The following is a 14,186-nucleotide window of genomic DNA, read 5'->3' as shown; positions in this document are numbered from 1 at the left end:
GAAAGAATACACCTGTAAACATAGTATCAGATTCATTGTGTGTAGTCAGCGTAGTGCAGCGCATTGAAGATGCTTTGCTATGAGAAACAAAAAATCAGCAGCTTGGTGAACTGTTTGTACAATTACGTACCACACTTCAGCAAAGAAAGCAGGAATTATTAGAAAGCCATCAATGGAACATTGGATTAGGAGAAGGCAATGCACAAGCAGATGAAGTAGTCAGTTGTTTTGCAATAACACCTCCAAGAAACAAATTCGAAGAAGCCTGAAAAACCATGAAATGTTTCATCAAAATGCAAAATCATTGCATTGACAGTACAGAGTTCTCTTAGCAGACACAAAAGGAATTGCTTGTTCCTGTCCTCAGTGTAGTCATCATGGGCCTGGTATAGGGTTGGGAAGTAACCCAAAAGGTTTAAAAGTGTTACAAATTTGGCAAATCGATCTAACACATGTTCCTGAATTTAGAAAGTCTAAATATGTCCAGGTAACAATTGATACGTACTCTCATTTCATTTGGGCCACTGCACAGGCTGGAGAAAAAGCAGTACCTGTAGAAAGATATTTAACAGCCTGTTTTGCAGTTATGGGAGTGCCTGCAGAAATAAAAATGGATAATAGCCCTGCTTACAGTAATTTATGGGATTGCTAGATTTATGACAACATGGGGGGTGAAGCATACTGGGGGAATCCCACACTCACCTACAGGACAAGCAATAGTTCAGAGAGCAAATCGCACAATAAAAGAATACTTGAGGAAACAAAAGACAACAGCGATTGATGCAAGTAAACGTTTAAATAAAGTATTGTTTACACTGAATTACCTGTCCCTAACAGAAGGAAGAGAGAGGCCTCCTGTTGTTATACATCATCAGGCCATTCAAAATAGTCAAAATCAAACCATTCCTGGGATACAAGTTCATTATAAAAACATGACTATGGGCAACTGGGAGAGACCCAGTCCAGTGTTATTTATCGGTCGAGGATATTTTTGTATTTCTACAGGGAAAGGACCTTTGTGGGTCCCTAGCAGATTTGTCCACCCCCCATAACAACTCCAGAAGAACGGAGGAGATATCAACATCAGCTCTATCTCCAACCAGTCTACGTTAGACTCTACAACGAACTTGGACCAATCCCACCTTCCAAAGAAGATATCTTGTCAACAGTAGTGACAGAACAATCATTTGGACTGCTAGCTTGTAATGCTGTGTTAAGCAAGTGCTATAAAAACACTGCTTGTGGGAATTATGGAAATCAATTAAACTTTAAGTATTAAGCTGTGGTAATTGTAGAGAGAATTTTGTTATACATTGTAACCGCTTGCAAAATGATTATGCTTCATGCTTAGGCTGCAAAAGCATCTTTGATATTACCTTTGAAGATAATTCTAGAGTATTTCTGAACCTTAGGCCAAATCAGCCTTTTCCAGAAACTTGGATGCCGGAGAGCATTGACAGCCGAAATGAAGCTTTTCTTTGGTGGGCTTTGAACAAGGCTTTAGCTGTTGTCTTTTTTACAAAAAGAACACAAGCTCGTGGCCTGTGGTGTCCATTTTGCCAGTTAGGAACAAGAATTACAAAATGATGAAATTGTTTCATTTTATTATAGGGCTGATAGGATTGACAAAACTTTCCTTAAAAGAAGACAACATGGATTAACATCCAACCATGAACAAATATGTGGATTACCTGGGCCAATCAGACAGGGCAAAAATCATTCTGTTTATCACTAGCTACCTCTTCTGATCCCATTCGTACTTGCTTAATCGCAGTTCCTTTGAACAATCTGACAGAATTCAGGCCTTGGACAAAAAGTAAAATATATCCCAAGCCTGAACAAGCAGTAGATGAGATTTGTACTACCACCTATGAAACAAAATGTATTCCAATTAATTGGTGCAAACAACTCAATGTTTCAGCAAACCCCTTTGGGCCCCAAGCATTCTTAATTGCAAAAGGACTGAATGTTACAGGTATAGAACCTCAGGAGCTTGACATTTTAGGGTCTGCTCCAGGAAATTACTGTCTAGTTTTTGGATTCCAGAGAAAGGACATTAGCTCAGAAAACCTTCGGGCATTCAAGCCAAGAAGTAATAGCACTTGGATTGCCCCAGGATCCCCTTGGTACAACAACATTACTGCTTATTGTGACAATTGGATTTGGCCTGTTCCATGGTTCAGAGCCACGGCACAGATGTTACCTCCAGGAGTATTCCTCACTTCTGGGGATCGTGCCTGGCCTGCCATACCTGCTAAAGCAGCAGGAGGACCATGTTACTTTGGCAAATTAACATATTTGGCCCCAGCATCCAACAGGTACTCAACATAAGTCACAAGTCTCAATGTGTTAAGCGTAGTGTACACCAATTAGACTTAGGGTCTGACTGTAGAGATGATGTTCAATTGTGGGGACAACATCTGTCATTTCAGCATCAATTTTTGCACCAAGAGTTACTTCCGCCCGAGCTTTTGAACTAATGAGATGACTACCTTGTTGAACAGGGAAACAAATGAATATCACCTCCAAAATATTAAGTGAGCTCACCACTGACGTTGACAGTACACAACATGCTGTATTGCAGAATCGTGCTGCAATTGATTTCTTGTTACTGGCTCAAGGACATGGCTGTGAGGATTTTGAAGGAATGTGTTGCATGAATCTTTCTGATCACTCTGTTTCCATTCACAAGAGACTTTCCCTATTTCAAGAAAATATGAAAAAGCTTACTATTGTTGAAAATCCTTTTGACAAATGGCTCCAAGAATGTGGAATTATTGGATGGCTGAAAAGGAATTAGATTCCTTCTTGTCACTTTTGCTGTGCTTATTATCTTTGGCTGTATTTTTTCATGTATGAAGAAGAGTTTAGAGTCTAATGTAGATAGAGCCTGGGTTGTCCAGAAAGAAAAAGGGGGATGTGTAGAGGAATTTCTCATGGAACAAGGGCATGATATCCTAGATGATATTTCTTTGCAGAAACTGGGCAGCCCTGGCCTCCAGATTACAGAGTTACTTTAAAGTATTTAGGACATCCTTGAAAAGACAATAAGCTTTGTACAAACACAATAATTAATGCTGGACACTGAAAACTGTCACGTACTATAACCTGATAAGACATTTATAGTGTAACAGCCAATCTAGAAGTGACTTGCATATGTAATCATAATATGTTAGCCAATGAATATTAATTAGCTCTTGTATTATGTCAGGTGATAAATGTATAAAATATGGAGAAATTAGACAATAAAGGAGGATGATATCTAGCCATATTGGTTTGAGTGTCATTATTCTGGCCAGCTCTCTGTGGGACCCTCTTCACTTGGCTGAGCGGTGACAGCAGGCCCAGCCCAGCTGGGGATGGCTGCAGGTACCTGCGCTGTTCTGCGGAAGAGGCCACGGGCGGGGTCCTGCTCTCGTGTGCGCTGCACGGCTGCACCTGGCAAAGAGCGAGCGCAGCCTGAGCTGAGGGGCTGCGGGAGAGGCCGGAGAACACAGCCCAGCCCTGCACTCCCCAGGCAGGAACAGCCCTGGGATGTCCCAGGAGATGGAGCATGGCTGTGGGGTGTCTGCCCTGGCCCCTCTTCCATCCTGTCCATGGGCAAGTGCCCAGGGGATGGAATGGGATGCAATGCAATGCAATGCAATGCAATGGGATGTGGCCCAGCTGGCCACAGCCACCAGCCATACAGCCCAGCAGCCCAGCTCTGCCACTCACCCTCCTGCTGAGGCTTGAACTGCACCACCTCTTCAGTCTCCTGTGCTGGGCCAGCTCCAGGGCCTTCTTCCTCTTCCTCCACCCAGGACAGCTGGGGCACTCTCGGGTGTCTCTGCTCCATGTCAGTGACTGGATTTGTGGCTACTTGCAGGAGAGATGCCTCGGAAAAGCTCCGAGTCAGCAAGGCCTGCAGTCGTGCCTGGAAGGCACCTTCAAGAGAGAAGCCTCAGGAAGGCTACAGGACAGCAAGTCCTGCACTCTGGTCTCGAGGGCTCCTGCCACAAGGACAGGAGACTCCTGTCAAGGATTGTGGTCTGGCCTCGAGGGCACCGGTGGCAGGGATGGGAGATGCCTCCAGGGCACAGAGTCCCATGGTCTGCCCTCGAGGACACCTGCAGGAGAGAAGCCTCGGGAAGGCCATGGGTCACCAAGTCCTGTGGTCTGGCCTCGAGGTCAGCTGCAGGAATAACACCTCGGAAAAGGTCTGGGTCAGACACGAACGAGTGCGCTGTGCGGGGGCTCCTCACGGCACCGCTCTGTCCCGTCCTGTCCCGTTGCGTGCTCTGAGCACTGTGGTGTGGTCTTGTCACCGCCAGCTCCTATGTCACCCCATGTCACAAAGGGCCCTTGGACACGCTGTCCCGTTCCATGCCACGGTGACCGTGCTGCACCGTGTCACAAAGGGCCCCTGCACACACTGCCCCCTGCCCTGGGGCCAGCCCCAGCCCACCCAAAGTGGCTCAGGTTGGAAGGAATCCCTCACCCCAAGTGTCTAAGACAGCCCGACAGGATCTTTAGGAACAGCTCAAACCATCAACAAACGCTGCCCTGCCCTGCAGGCTCGGGGCAGCAGAAGGAGCCCCCAGGGCTGCCGACACAGCCGCGCTGGGAAGGGCACGGGGCCTTCACAGAAGCTGGCACGGCCTCCTTGGGACACGTCCCACATGGTGGCCATCTTAAACCCGCGGCTGTGACACAGACAAGGAACGTGTGGGCCAGGGCACGAATGCTGCTCTGACCCCTGGGGCCCGGGGAGCACTGACATCAGCAGGTGTGGCAGAGTCCCTGCCCAAGCAGACCTGCCACCCCCCGAGCCCTGGCAGCACCGGTGCCCGTCTCCTGCCCCAGAGACCTGTGCCCGTGCAGGGCTCCTGTGCCAGAGGGAGCCAAAGCCCACGTGCATTGGGGGCTGCGCTCCTGCCTGCAGGGGCTGTTGGCAGGAGCACCTGGAGCAACGCTGACAACACTTGGTCTCTGTCAGAAGCTCTTACTCCATGCTGAAATTATTTTCTCATTGAAGTTATTGCCTTCAGCACAAAAACACCTTAGCGGCCAAGGCACAGAAGAATCTGGCAAGTAAGAATCCTCAATTCAGGAAAGCTTTACTTCCCATTGCTCAACTCAAGTAGTTCCAAGAAGTTGCAAACTTCCCAAATGAACAGGGATGGCCTGAGGAGGTGAAGAGTTGGAATTTTGCTTCCCATCTCAAAGCAGCAACTCATTTGCCTTAACCTCATCCACTGAGGGTCACTTTACAGAACAGAGCACTACAAAAAAAAGGGAAAAACTAAGGGCCATGCTTTGGTTTTCTGTGAATGGATGATCATATCCTAATTCTCTTAAGGAATAAAAGCTCTCAAGAAATCAAAGTCTACTCAGTGGTAGGAAAGTAGCCCAAAGAAATGAGTAGATGGTAAAAGGGCTAATCCTCCCCCTGGTACAGAGATCTGAGTGGCCAGTAAAGTACAGCTCTCCCCTCTTGTTCCCTGCAGGAGAATCAGGACCATGAAGAGGAAAAGTCACAGATATTCCTTCTGGCCTCCCTAACCAAAGCTGTGCCAAAGCACAGATGCTGCCTTCAAACTGACTCAAATTCCAGCCTAGACCTCTCACCTTCCAGACAACTCCTTCTCCAACACCCCACCAGCACCAAGCCCCCCAAACTCCCACACAGAAGCCCTCAACACCCCGCCAGGAGCCCCAGCTGTCCCCGTCCCTCTGCAGAGCTTTTCCACCCTCCAGCAGACGCCCTGGTTCCCTGCAGGTGCCGTGGGATGGCACTCAGGAAGATCTGCTCCAAGGCCTTCCCCTGGAGCACGCTCAGGCTGCCAGGCCTATGGATCCTGGATCATCCTTCCCACCGAGCCTTCCTGTGCACGGCTGCTCCATTTGCACCTTTGCGCTCAGCTCGGACTTCTCCACTTCACCAGGAGTGCTGGGAAAGGATGGAGAGCAGCCTGGCAAGCTCTTTCTGCAGCTCCCTCTTTACCCTTGGGGAGGGAGAACATTCCACAGGAAAGCAACTGGTGCCACAAGGAGCGGGTGGCCTCAGGCACCTTTGGGGATGGAACATGGCCTTGGTTTGACATAAGTAAGCACAAGCCATTCACATGAGTAAACAAGTAATTAGCACAGACATACCTAAGTACTTAGCACCAGTTAGCATAACAAAAACCTGTCTGGCCTAACTTGACATGAGAGTGACCTGACAAAAAGCTTTAGACACAGTCTACCAGAAGAACTAAGGGCAAGTGTGGAATCAGCCCTGTGCAGGGAAGCCCTGAGGAAGACTTTGTGCTGCTTTGGGGCATCGAGACCGCTCCTGGCCGGGGCCTGGACATCAGCTTCAAGTATGGGAATCTGACACAATGTATTTCCAACCGCCTGCCTATGGAATCTCCTCAGCAGTGTAAAGATGGATGGTGATTTTGATACAACTCCCACATCAACCCACTGAAATTTATATGTGGCAGAGGAACACTTCAGTGGGTGCAGACCCCTGCCCTCCTGCCAGGTCAATAAAAGGGCTTTTGGCTGACAATGCATTTGTCTGCTGATTTCTTTGAATGAGGGAGACCCCTCAGGACTGCTGTATCCTGAGGGAACACCGTTGGCCTTGGCCTGTAGGCACCTGCACAAGCTTAAAATCAGCTGCCTCAGCTTCCAGGACCTCTCTTGGTCACCATCCTGACGTGGATGCAGGACTGCTGTGAGGCACTGCTGGGACCCAGCGGGACAGGACCGGCTGTCTCGTGTCCACATAGCACCCCTCACACAGCCAGGGCCATCCCGAAACCAGACAAACCCTCACGTGTCAGCACAGGGGAGCAAGGAGCACTGGGCTCCTCTCAAGTTATCTCAAAGTTCGAGAATCCACCACAGCACTGGTAAATTTTTTGGTGGACCAAGGACTTTGAGTATCAAAAGGGAAACTCCAATTTGTAGGGAGGGAAGTAAAATGCCTGGGACATGTGATTTGTCAAGGGAGCTGGCAGCTGAACCCTGAGAGAATTGCAGGGATAGCCTCACTCCCATGACCAAAAACTAAGAGAGAAGTCAGAAGGTTTTTAGGCCTGTTGGGATATTGGAGGATATGGATTGAAGGATACACGCAGGCTATCAGGTTCTTGTATGAAAAGTTAGTAGAAGAAGAGATTAGGTGGGAAGAAGACAACAAGCAAATTTTGAAGTTTTAAAGCAAAAATTAGTCAGTGCAGCAGCACTGAGTCTTCCTGCCTTAGACAAACCCTTCTATCTGTTTGTGGATATAGAAAAAGGGGCAGCACATGGAGTGTTAGCCCAGGACCGGGGAGGATCCAGGAAACCAGTGGCCTGTTTATCAAAACCGCAAGACCCTGTCAGCTGGGGGTGGCCAACCTGCATTCAGGCAGTGGCAGCGAGCGCCCTACTCATAGAAGAAAGCAAAAAATTAACCTTTGGGGGAAAATTGAAAATATATACCCCACACTCAGTAAGGAGTATCCTCAGCTAAAAGGCTGAGAAATGGCTCACTGATTCCCAAGTACTAAAATATGAAGCCATCTTAATAGATAATGGTTTAGAGCTAGATGTGAGTAACCAACTCAACCCTGCCCAGTTTTAGATGGAAAACCAGGTGAGGAATTAATATGTAATTGCCTAGAAGTTATAAACTATCAAACTAAAGTAAGAGAGGACCTAATAGATCAACCACTCCAAGGTGGAAAACGATTGTACATCGATGGATTTTCACAGGTAATCCAGGGCACAGGGTATTGGGGTAGGCTATAGCAGATGAAGAGTTAGTGGCCCTAGAAAATGGAAAGTTACCTTCCAACTGGTCAGCCCAAGCATGTGAGTTGTATGCCCTAAAGTGAGCTCTGTAAATATTCACACAGAAAAGAGAAACAATATATACAGACTCAAAATATGCTTTTGGAGTACTGCATACCTTTGGAAAACTTTGGGAAGAGAGTGGGCTATTAAATTCAAGGGGAGAGGAACTAAAAACTTATTCTAGAAATGTTAGAAACCTTACAATTACCAGAAGAAGTGGCAGCAGTATATGTTAAAGGACATAAAAAAGGAGTGACTCAAGAAGCACAAGGGAACCATTTAGCAGATTTAGATGCTAAGAATTCAGCCGAATCAGGGACAGAAAAACTAATGATAGCATTAACTCCCATGAGAGAAATGGAAGAAGTCCCCATATTCAGTGAGACAGAAGAGAAAGAATTCCTCAAAACAGGAGCCAAGAAAGATAACAAAGGGAAGTGGAGATTAGCAGGTGGGAGGCAAATGTTGAATAAACCCCTTGGCTGGAAAATGCTCGAAGGCATACATGGGACAACACACTGGGGTTACACAAGCGCTAAGTGATCAATTTCTAAGGGACTGGGGCTGCATAGGAATTTTCGGGATAGCTAAACAGGTAATTGAAAGGTGTGTGATATGCCAACAAGTAAATGAGAAGGTCATGAGGAAAACACCCAGGGGAGGGAGAGAACTAGCCTTACAGCCCTTTCAAAACATCCAAATAGACTTTACCGAGCTTCCGCAGGTACAACGGTGGAAGTTTTTACTAGTGATAGTAGGTAACCTGACTCATTGAGTAGAGGCAGTACCCACGGTTAAAGCCAATGCCAATGTTGTGAGTAAAACACTTCTAGAATCAATCATTCCCTGACATGGGATGGTGAACAGGATTGATTCAGGCCAGGTGTAAGGCCATCTGAAGCCCCCACTTTTGCCTACCAATTGCCACGAGGAGAAACCCCTTCCCCCCCTACAGTTCTGGCTTGGAGAGAGCGGCAGTGCAGGTGCAGTTGCTGCACCGTTACGTTACCTGTTCCAAACAAGGCCTGGCAAGAACTTGGCAAGGAATCAGCAAGGACTTGGCAAGGAATCGGCAAGGACCTGGCATGAACCCAGCAAGGAACGGCCTACTGCATATTTGCCCACTCTCCTTTTGAAGCTGAATGAACTTTTGGGGTGACCCTAGTGGTCCCTCACTGAAGACCTCTCATCTGCCCCATTACCACTGTGACAGACGGACAGAGATGGAAAACCCTCCTCCTAAGGTCTGAGACTGACACCCCTACCACAGGGAGTGGGAAAACCACTAATGACACGACCTGTTCTTCTTCAGTAATTCCAATGGACTTATTCTTCATTGTGTTTGTCCTGCTTCGGTGGTTTCAGTGGACTCACTTGTTCCCCTGCAGCAATTGCAACAGACTTTCATTGTCCTGCATGTTCCCCCCTTTTTTCCTCCGTGGAGTATAACTGGACCCCTGAGTTGACCAGAACTTCGAAGACTTCCCCGACACGACAAGACGGATCCCCATCGTCCGGACCAGTGAGGATCTCGCCTGTGTTGGTAGCTATTCCCATCCCCCTCTTTTCTCTCTCTCTCTCTATCCTTTTATCTCCTTTGTGATCCCCACAATCGCATTTACTGCTTTGGCCCCTAATAAAGGTGCATTTGTTGTGATTAACTGATAGTCCCTTGTTGTTTGCCTTTTTGCACTTTTGGGATCAGTGAAAAGAACCATTACGACACCCCGCACAAGCGGATCGTGACACCAAGGAGCTCATTTCACCTCTAAAATACTGCAAAAAGTTGTTCAAACCCTGGGAGTAAATGGGAATTACACACTCCATGGCATCCACAGAGTTCTAGTCACATTGAGAGGATGAATCAAACTCTAAAAAGAGCTCTAGATAAGCTAATGATTGAAACCCAAATGTCATGGATGAAATGTCTCCCTTTGTCCTTATTAAGACTTAGAACTCAACCCCAGTCAGATCTGGGGGTGTCACCCGATGAAATGACGTTTGGGTTACCCTTTTTGACCTCACCCCAGAGGGTTGCCACCTATGAGGAAGGGGAAGCCAATGGCAAGAAATATGTTATGTCTATAGCAGAAACCTTAGAAGGGCTAAGACATAAAGGGGCAATTCCTCAAACAGCCACCCTGGATTTCAGAGTCCATAACATTAATTCTGAGGATTTGATCAAGTAATGATCAAGTCATGGAGAGATCAGCATTTAACTCCTCAATGGGAAGGTCCCTTTCAGGTACTGCTCCCCACCGAATCGGCCGTGTGAACTGCAGAGTGGGGATGGACTCATGCCAACAGATGGACTCATGCCAACAGAGTTAAAGGCCCAGCAGGAAAAACACAAAGAATCGACTACATATAACATCCAGACCAGGTGAAATGAGATTGAATCTCAAGCAGAGACTGAAAGACAACCAGAAAAACAGCAAGACGCCCAAAGTCAAGCTTCCACCAACCAGTTTGAGAACTGTCTTCCTGTTTTAATGGGTGAGAATTACCAGCACCTGTTGAGGAGAAGTACACAAGGGACCGTAAGAGGTAATGGGACAGCTTCTTTAAGAAAATAAGACAAAGGAAGGAGGGCAAGACCCCTTTGTTTGCTACCAAGAAGATGGCATAGCCCTGCTGTGGGTAGCAACCCTGTAGGCATGGTAATGTAGGGACAAAAGGCCATATCGGACCACTGTCATTCCCCAACTGTCTTTGAATACAACAGGGACTGGAGGGCGAGACCGAGCTGGCCTCTGGACCCCTATGATACACTGACTATGGGTAGCAACCACAGAGGCATGATAGATGGGAGTCAAAGCCATCCTGGACCTCTGTTAGGCCCTTTTGTCCATTCCAAATAAGTGTGTCTAAGGAAAACCTGAGATTTTTCTCCTGTTCCCGCTGTCCTTGCCCACATCAACAGATACTAGTATGACTCTTTCAAGAGAGAGAGAAATTATTTTACTTAATTGTTCAAGCATAATGATTTATAGAAAAAGAAAAGGGGGGTTTGTTATAGATGAGTAATCCTATGGTTGACTCTCACAATTACGGGGTGAATATTAAGTATATGTTAAGAGAAGTTGTGTAGGTGGATAGTTGTCTTTCCCTTCCCCCTTGCATTGTTATCATGGGATGCCCTCAGTAGTCAGGGCATTTGGAAGGGTCGGCTTGTTGCTATGGCAGCGCCTGAGCTCCAATCAAGCTGTAAGAAAGTGATCTCCACCACTGGACAGCGAAGGAGGAGTGGATTGACAAGATTTTGGGAGGGGCTGGAGGTATTAAAGACAGAACATCCATTTTGTAGATGAGCACATGGTGACTGAATCCTTTGCTCCTGGTGCTGTATTCTTTATTCACTCTTCTGTTGTATTTTGACAAGGTCTTAATAAAACCATATACATTTTTGAAAGTGAAAATTTTTTCTCACATGGGGTTGGGGATTATGGGGCAAGGTTGTCCACACTGGGTCAGACCTCAAGGTAAAACTTCTCTGACCTGGCCAGCCCTCCTTAGGAGTGGCCCTACATCAATATCAATCACAGAATGCTGCAATCACCTCTTCTCTAAAGAGAACAGTAATAAAGACACGCTTTAAAATGGGAATACATATTTCTTAGAAGCTCTTTGAAATGTTTCTCCATAACTGTAAAAGGAAACCTTCTTAATGAACTGCATTATAGCAGAGGGAAATCAACACACAGCCATGGCTTCTCAGGACTTGCTTGATCCTAATGAGCCACGTGGAGCATTTGGAGCTGAGCCCTGGAACCTCAGGGCCTGAGAGGAGATTGCACAAACCTGTCCAGGAGTCAAAGTCAGAGAAAAAACCCAAAGTTTCTCAAGCCATTAGTGAGTGCCAGTGTGGTCCATCCCCAACGCAGGCTCCTCATGGACTCCTTAGAGGAGAGAAATGGAGGCCAGGATGGCACAAAAACTTCTCAGAGACTCAGAGTGAAAAGGACAACCCAAAGTACCTTAAACTCCTTGAGTATCTCAAAGCATCAATGAGCCCCCCTGAGTGTCAGTACAAAGCTCTCAAGGGACTCGTTAAAGCTGATAATTGGGGCCATGATTGCACAAACCTCTCACAGAGTCTGGATCAAAAGGGAAACACCAAGTACCTTAAATGAACTGAAGTACCCTGAAGCATTCATGAGCCCCACTGAGTGTTGTTCCTGACAAAGCCTCTCCAGGGACTAATTACAGCAGATAATTGGAGGCCATGACTGCACAAAGCTCTCAGAGACTCCGAGGCAAAAGCCAAAGCCAACGTGCTTTGAAAAACCTGCAGTCCCTGGGAGCATGAAGAAGCCCCCAGGGCCATTCCTGAGCAAGGCTCCCCAGGGACTCCTTCCAGCAGATCCTTGAGGCCACTGGGATGTGGACTAGGGGGGGATGCTGAGGGCAGGACAAGGGGCTGACAGTGCCCAGCCTGGCTGGGGCTGTGCCAGGAGGCCCCAGTGCCTCAGGACAAGGTGTCTCCTGACAGCCCTTGGTGGCACAGAGCCTGCTGGGCCCCAGGGCACCAAGACTTGGCTTCTCTTTGTCCCCACCTGTCATCAGTGCCTCCAGTTCTCTGCTCTGCCTGGGGCCTGGGGACACTTTCTCAGTTGTGTCCCTCAGTGGGACCCATTAAAAGTCAAAGAAACTTTGGAGCTGGATTCTGACTTGGAGCTCTGGAGAGGTTTCTGCAGCTCCCTCTCAGGGCCTGATGTTCAGGGCCTGAGCACAAAGCCCCAGAGGGTCATTAAAGTCCTTGTGCTGTGTCTGTGCTGCTGAGCTGGGCCGGGCTCCTGGCACAGAGGGTGAGCCTGGCAACCAAGGAGAGCTTCAAAAGCACATTTCTCTGGATGAGCAGCTCTTCTCCCAGCCCAGCAGGGCTGGGGCACTGCCTGCAGCCAGCCCGGGCACAGCACAGAGGCACAGAGAGCTTCCATCAGTCAGGGCTGGGAAGGTGCTGAGAAGTGCCTGGGGCAGAATCACTGGCAGCCCTTGGCACAGGAACCTCTGGCTGCAGGACAATGCAGCTGCAGCTCCTGGAGTGATCTCCTACAGCTGGAACATCCCAATGCCCACAGACCCTGTGAGTACGACTCTGAGTATTTCTGGTACAGGGGAGGTGAAATGCTCATGAAGCTCTGATATGCTGAGGGCTTCTGATCTGTCATAGAATGTTTCCAAAACAAGGATTTTAATAAAAATTAGGACATTTCCTAAGAATTTTTATTCAGTTTCCTACTGCTGGAGAATGGCACGGAGGGAGGAATAGATATTAATGGTTGATTATGAATTTTGACAAGTGCCTGAGACATCTGAATTGTTACTTTTAAGGATCAATAGGTTCACAGTAGATCCCTAATGTGCTTGCAGCCACTCTGCCCATGGACAGCAGCAGCATCACCTCTGCTGGAGCCATCAGGCTCAGTCTGAGCTGTCCTTTCTCCAAGCTGCAAACAGAACCTGCCCCCAGCCAGTGCCCTGCAAACAGGCAGGGTTCTGTCAGGCCAAGGAGAGTGCACAGAGATTTGGGGTCTGTGAGTGCTGGCAGGGAGAGCTCAGGCACAGGGAAACACCTGCAGGAGGAAAATATCCAGGAAGCAGAGAGAAGATCAGGGGAGGAGTGAAGACAAAACCCAGAAATGCTGTGGCAGGGAGAGTTTAGAGATGTCCAGAGGATCCCCTCCAGTGCAGCCCTTCCCTCTGAACAAGTCCCCTCCCTCCTGTCCCCCCAGCCAAGCCTCTGCCCTCAGGGCCGGGGCTCCAAGGCGTGCAGCCCCTCCTGTGCAGGCAGAGCTGCAGCAGAGCCGTGGGGCAGCTCTGCAGCCCCGGGCCCAGTTCCCTCTGCAGAGCACAGGGCTGGGAGCAGCTGCCCGGCACTGGGGGCTCTGGGAGGGGGCACAGCTGGCTCAGGGTGACACAGCTGTCCCCAGTGCCCGGCTCTGGGCAATGCTGTCACTGCAGCCAGGGAAGGAGCTGCATCTCCCTTCATCCAGTGCCATCAGAAGGACAGTTGGAATTCTCCCTGAGATTTTAGTCCAAGCTGGGAGCTTCAATCCAGGGTGCAAACCTCTCCTAGAGTATCTCTGAGTTATAAGATTGATGGGGAAAGGCAGAGGCGTTCTGACACTGAAATGCTGTTCACTTGGTGAAATGAGCAACGTGAGTCCTTGGCTACAAATGTGGAGCTGGGCTGTGGTGGATCCATCTGCTCTCAGCAGTACCTAGTGACATTTTAGTACAAGGGTGGGAAGGTGATCACCCTCTACCTGACAAAAGTTAAATCCCAGAGAAACTCTGAAGAGGTCAGAATTGCAGACCATCTCCCCTCACTCTACACTCATCACTTTACCTCACAGAACTTCCTCTGTTCT

General features: G+C 48.2%; 1 protein-coding gene and 2 long non-coding RNA genes across 3 annotated transcripts in view; 2 read left to right on the top strand and 1 right to left on the bottom strand.

Annotated features, from left to right (window-relative positions):
• The window catches only part of LOC137464210 (zinc finger protein 850-like), a 711,331-nt gene that overhangs the window by 525,362 nt on the left and 171,783 nt on the right, over positions 1 to 14,186 (top strand). The window lies entirely within an intron of this gene.
• LOC137464227 (uncharacterized) overlaps positions 1 to 14,186 on the top strand; it is a 433,227-nt gene that overhangs the window by 279,082 nt on the left and 139,959 nt on the right. The gene's annotated exons all lie outside the window — the stretch shown is intronic.
• Positions 1 to 14,186, bottom strand: part of LOC137464226 (uncharacterized) — a 234,995-nt gene that overhangs the window by 167,432 nt on the left and 53,377 nt on the right. The gene's annotated exons all lie outside the window — the stretch shown is intronic.

The sequence above is a fragment of the Anomalospiza imberbis genome, chromosome 39, assembly GCF_031753505.1.
Source record: "Anomalospiza imberbis isolate Cuckoo-Finch-1a 21T00152 chromosome 39, ASM3175350v1, whole genome shotgun sequence".
Taxonomy (NCBI): Eukaryota; Metazoa; Chordata; class Aves; order Passeriformes; family Viduidae; genus Anomalospiza; species Anomalospiza imberbis.
The sequence above is the reverse complement of the archived record's forward strand: the minus strand, read 5'-3'. Positions and strand labels throughout refer to the sequence as shown.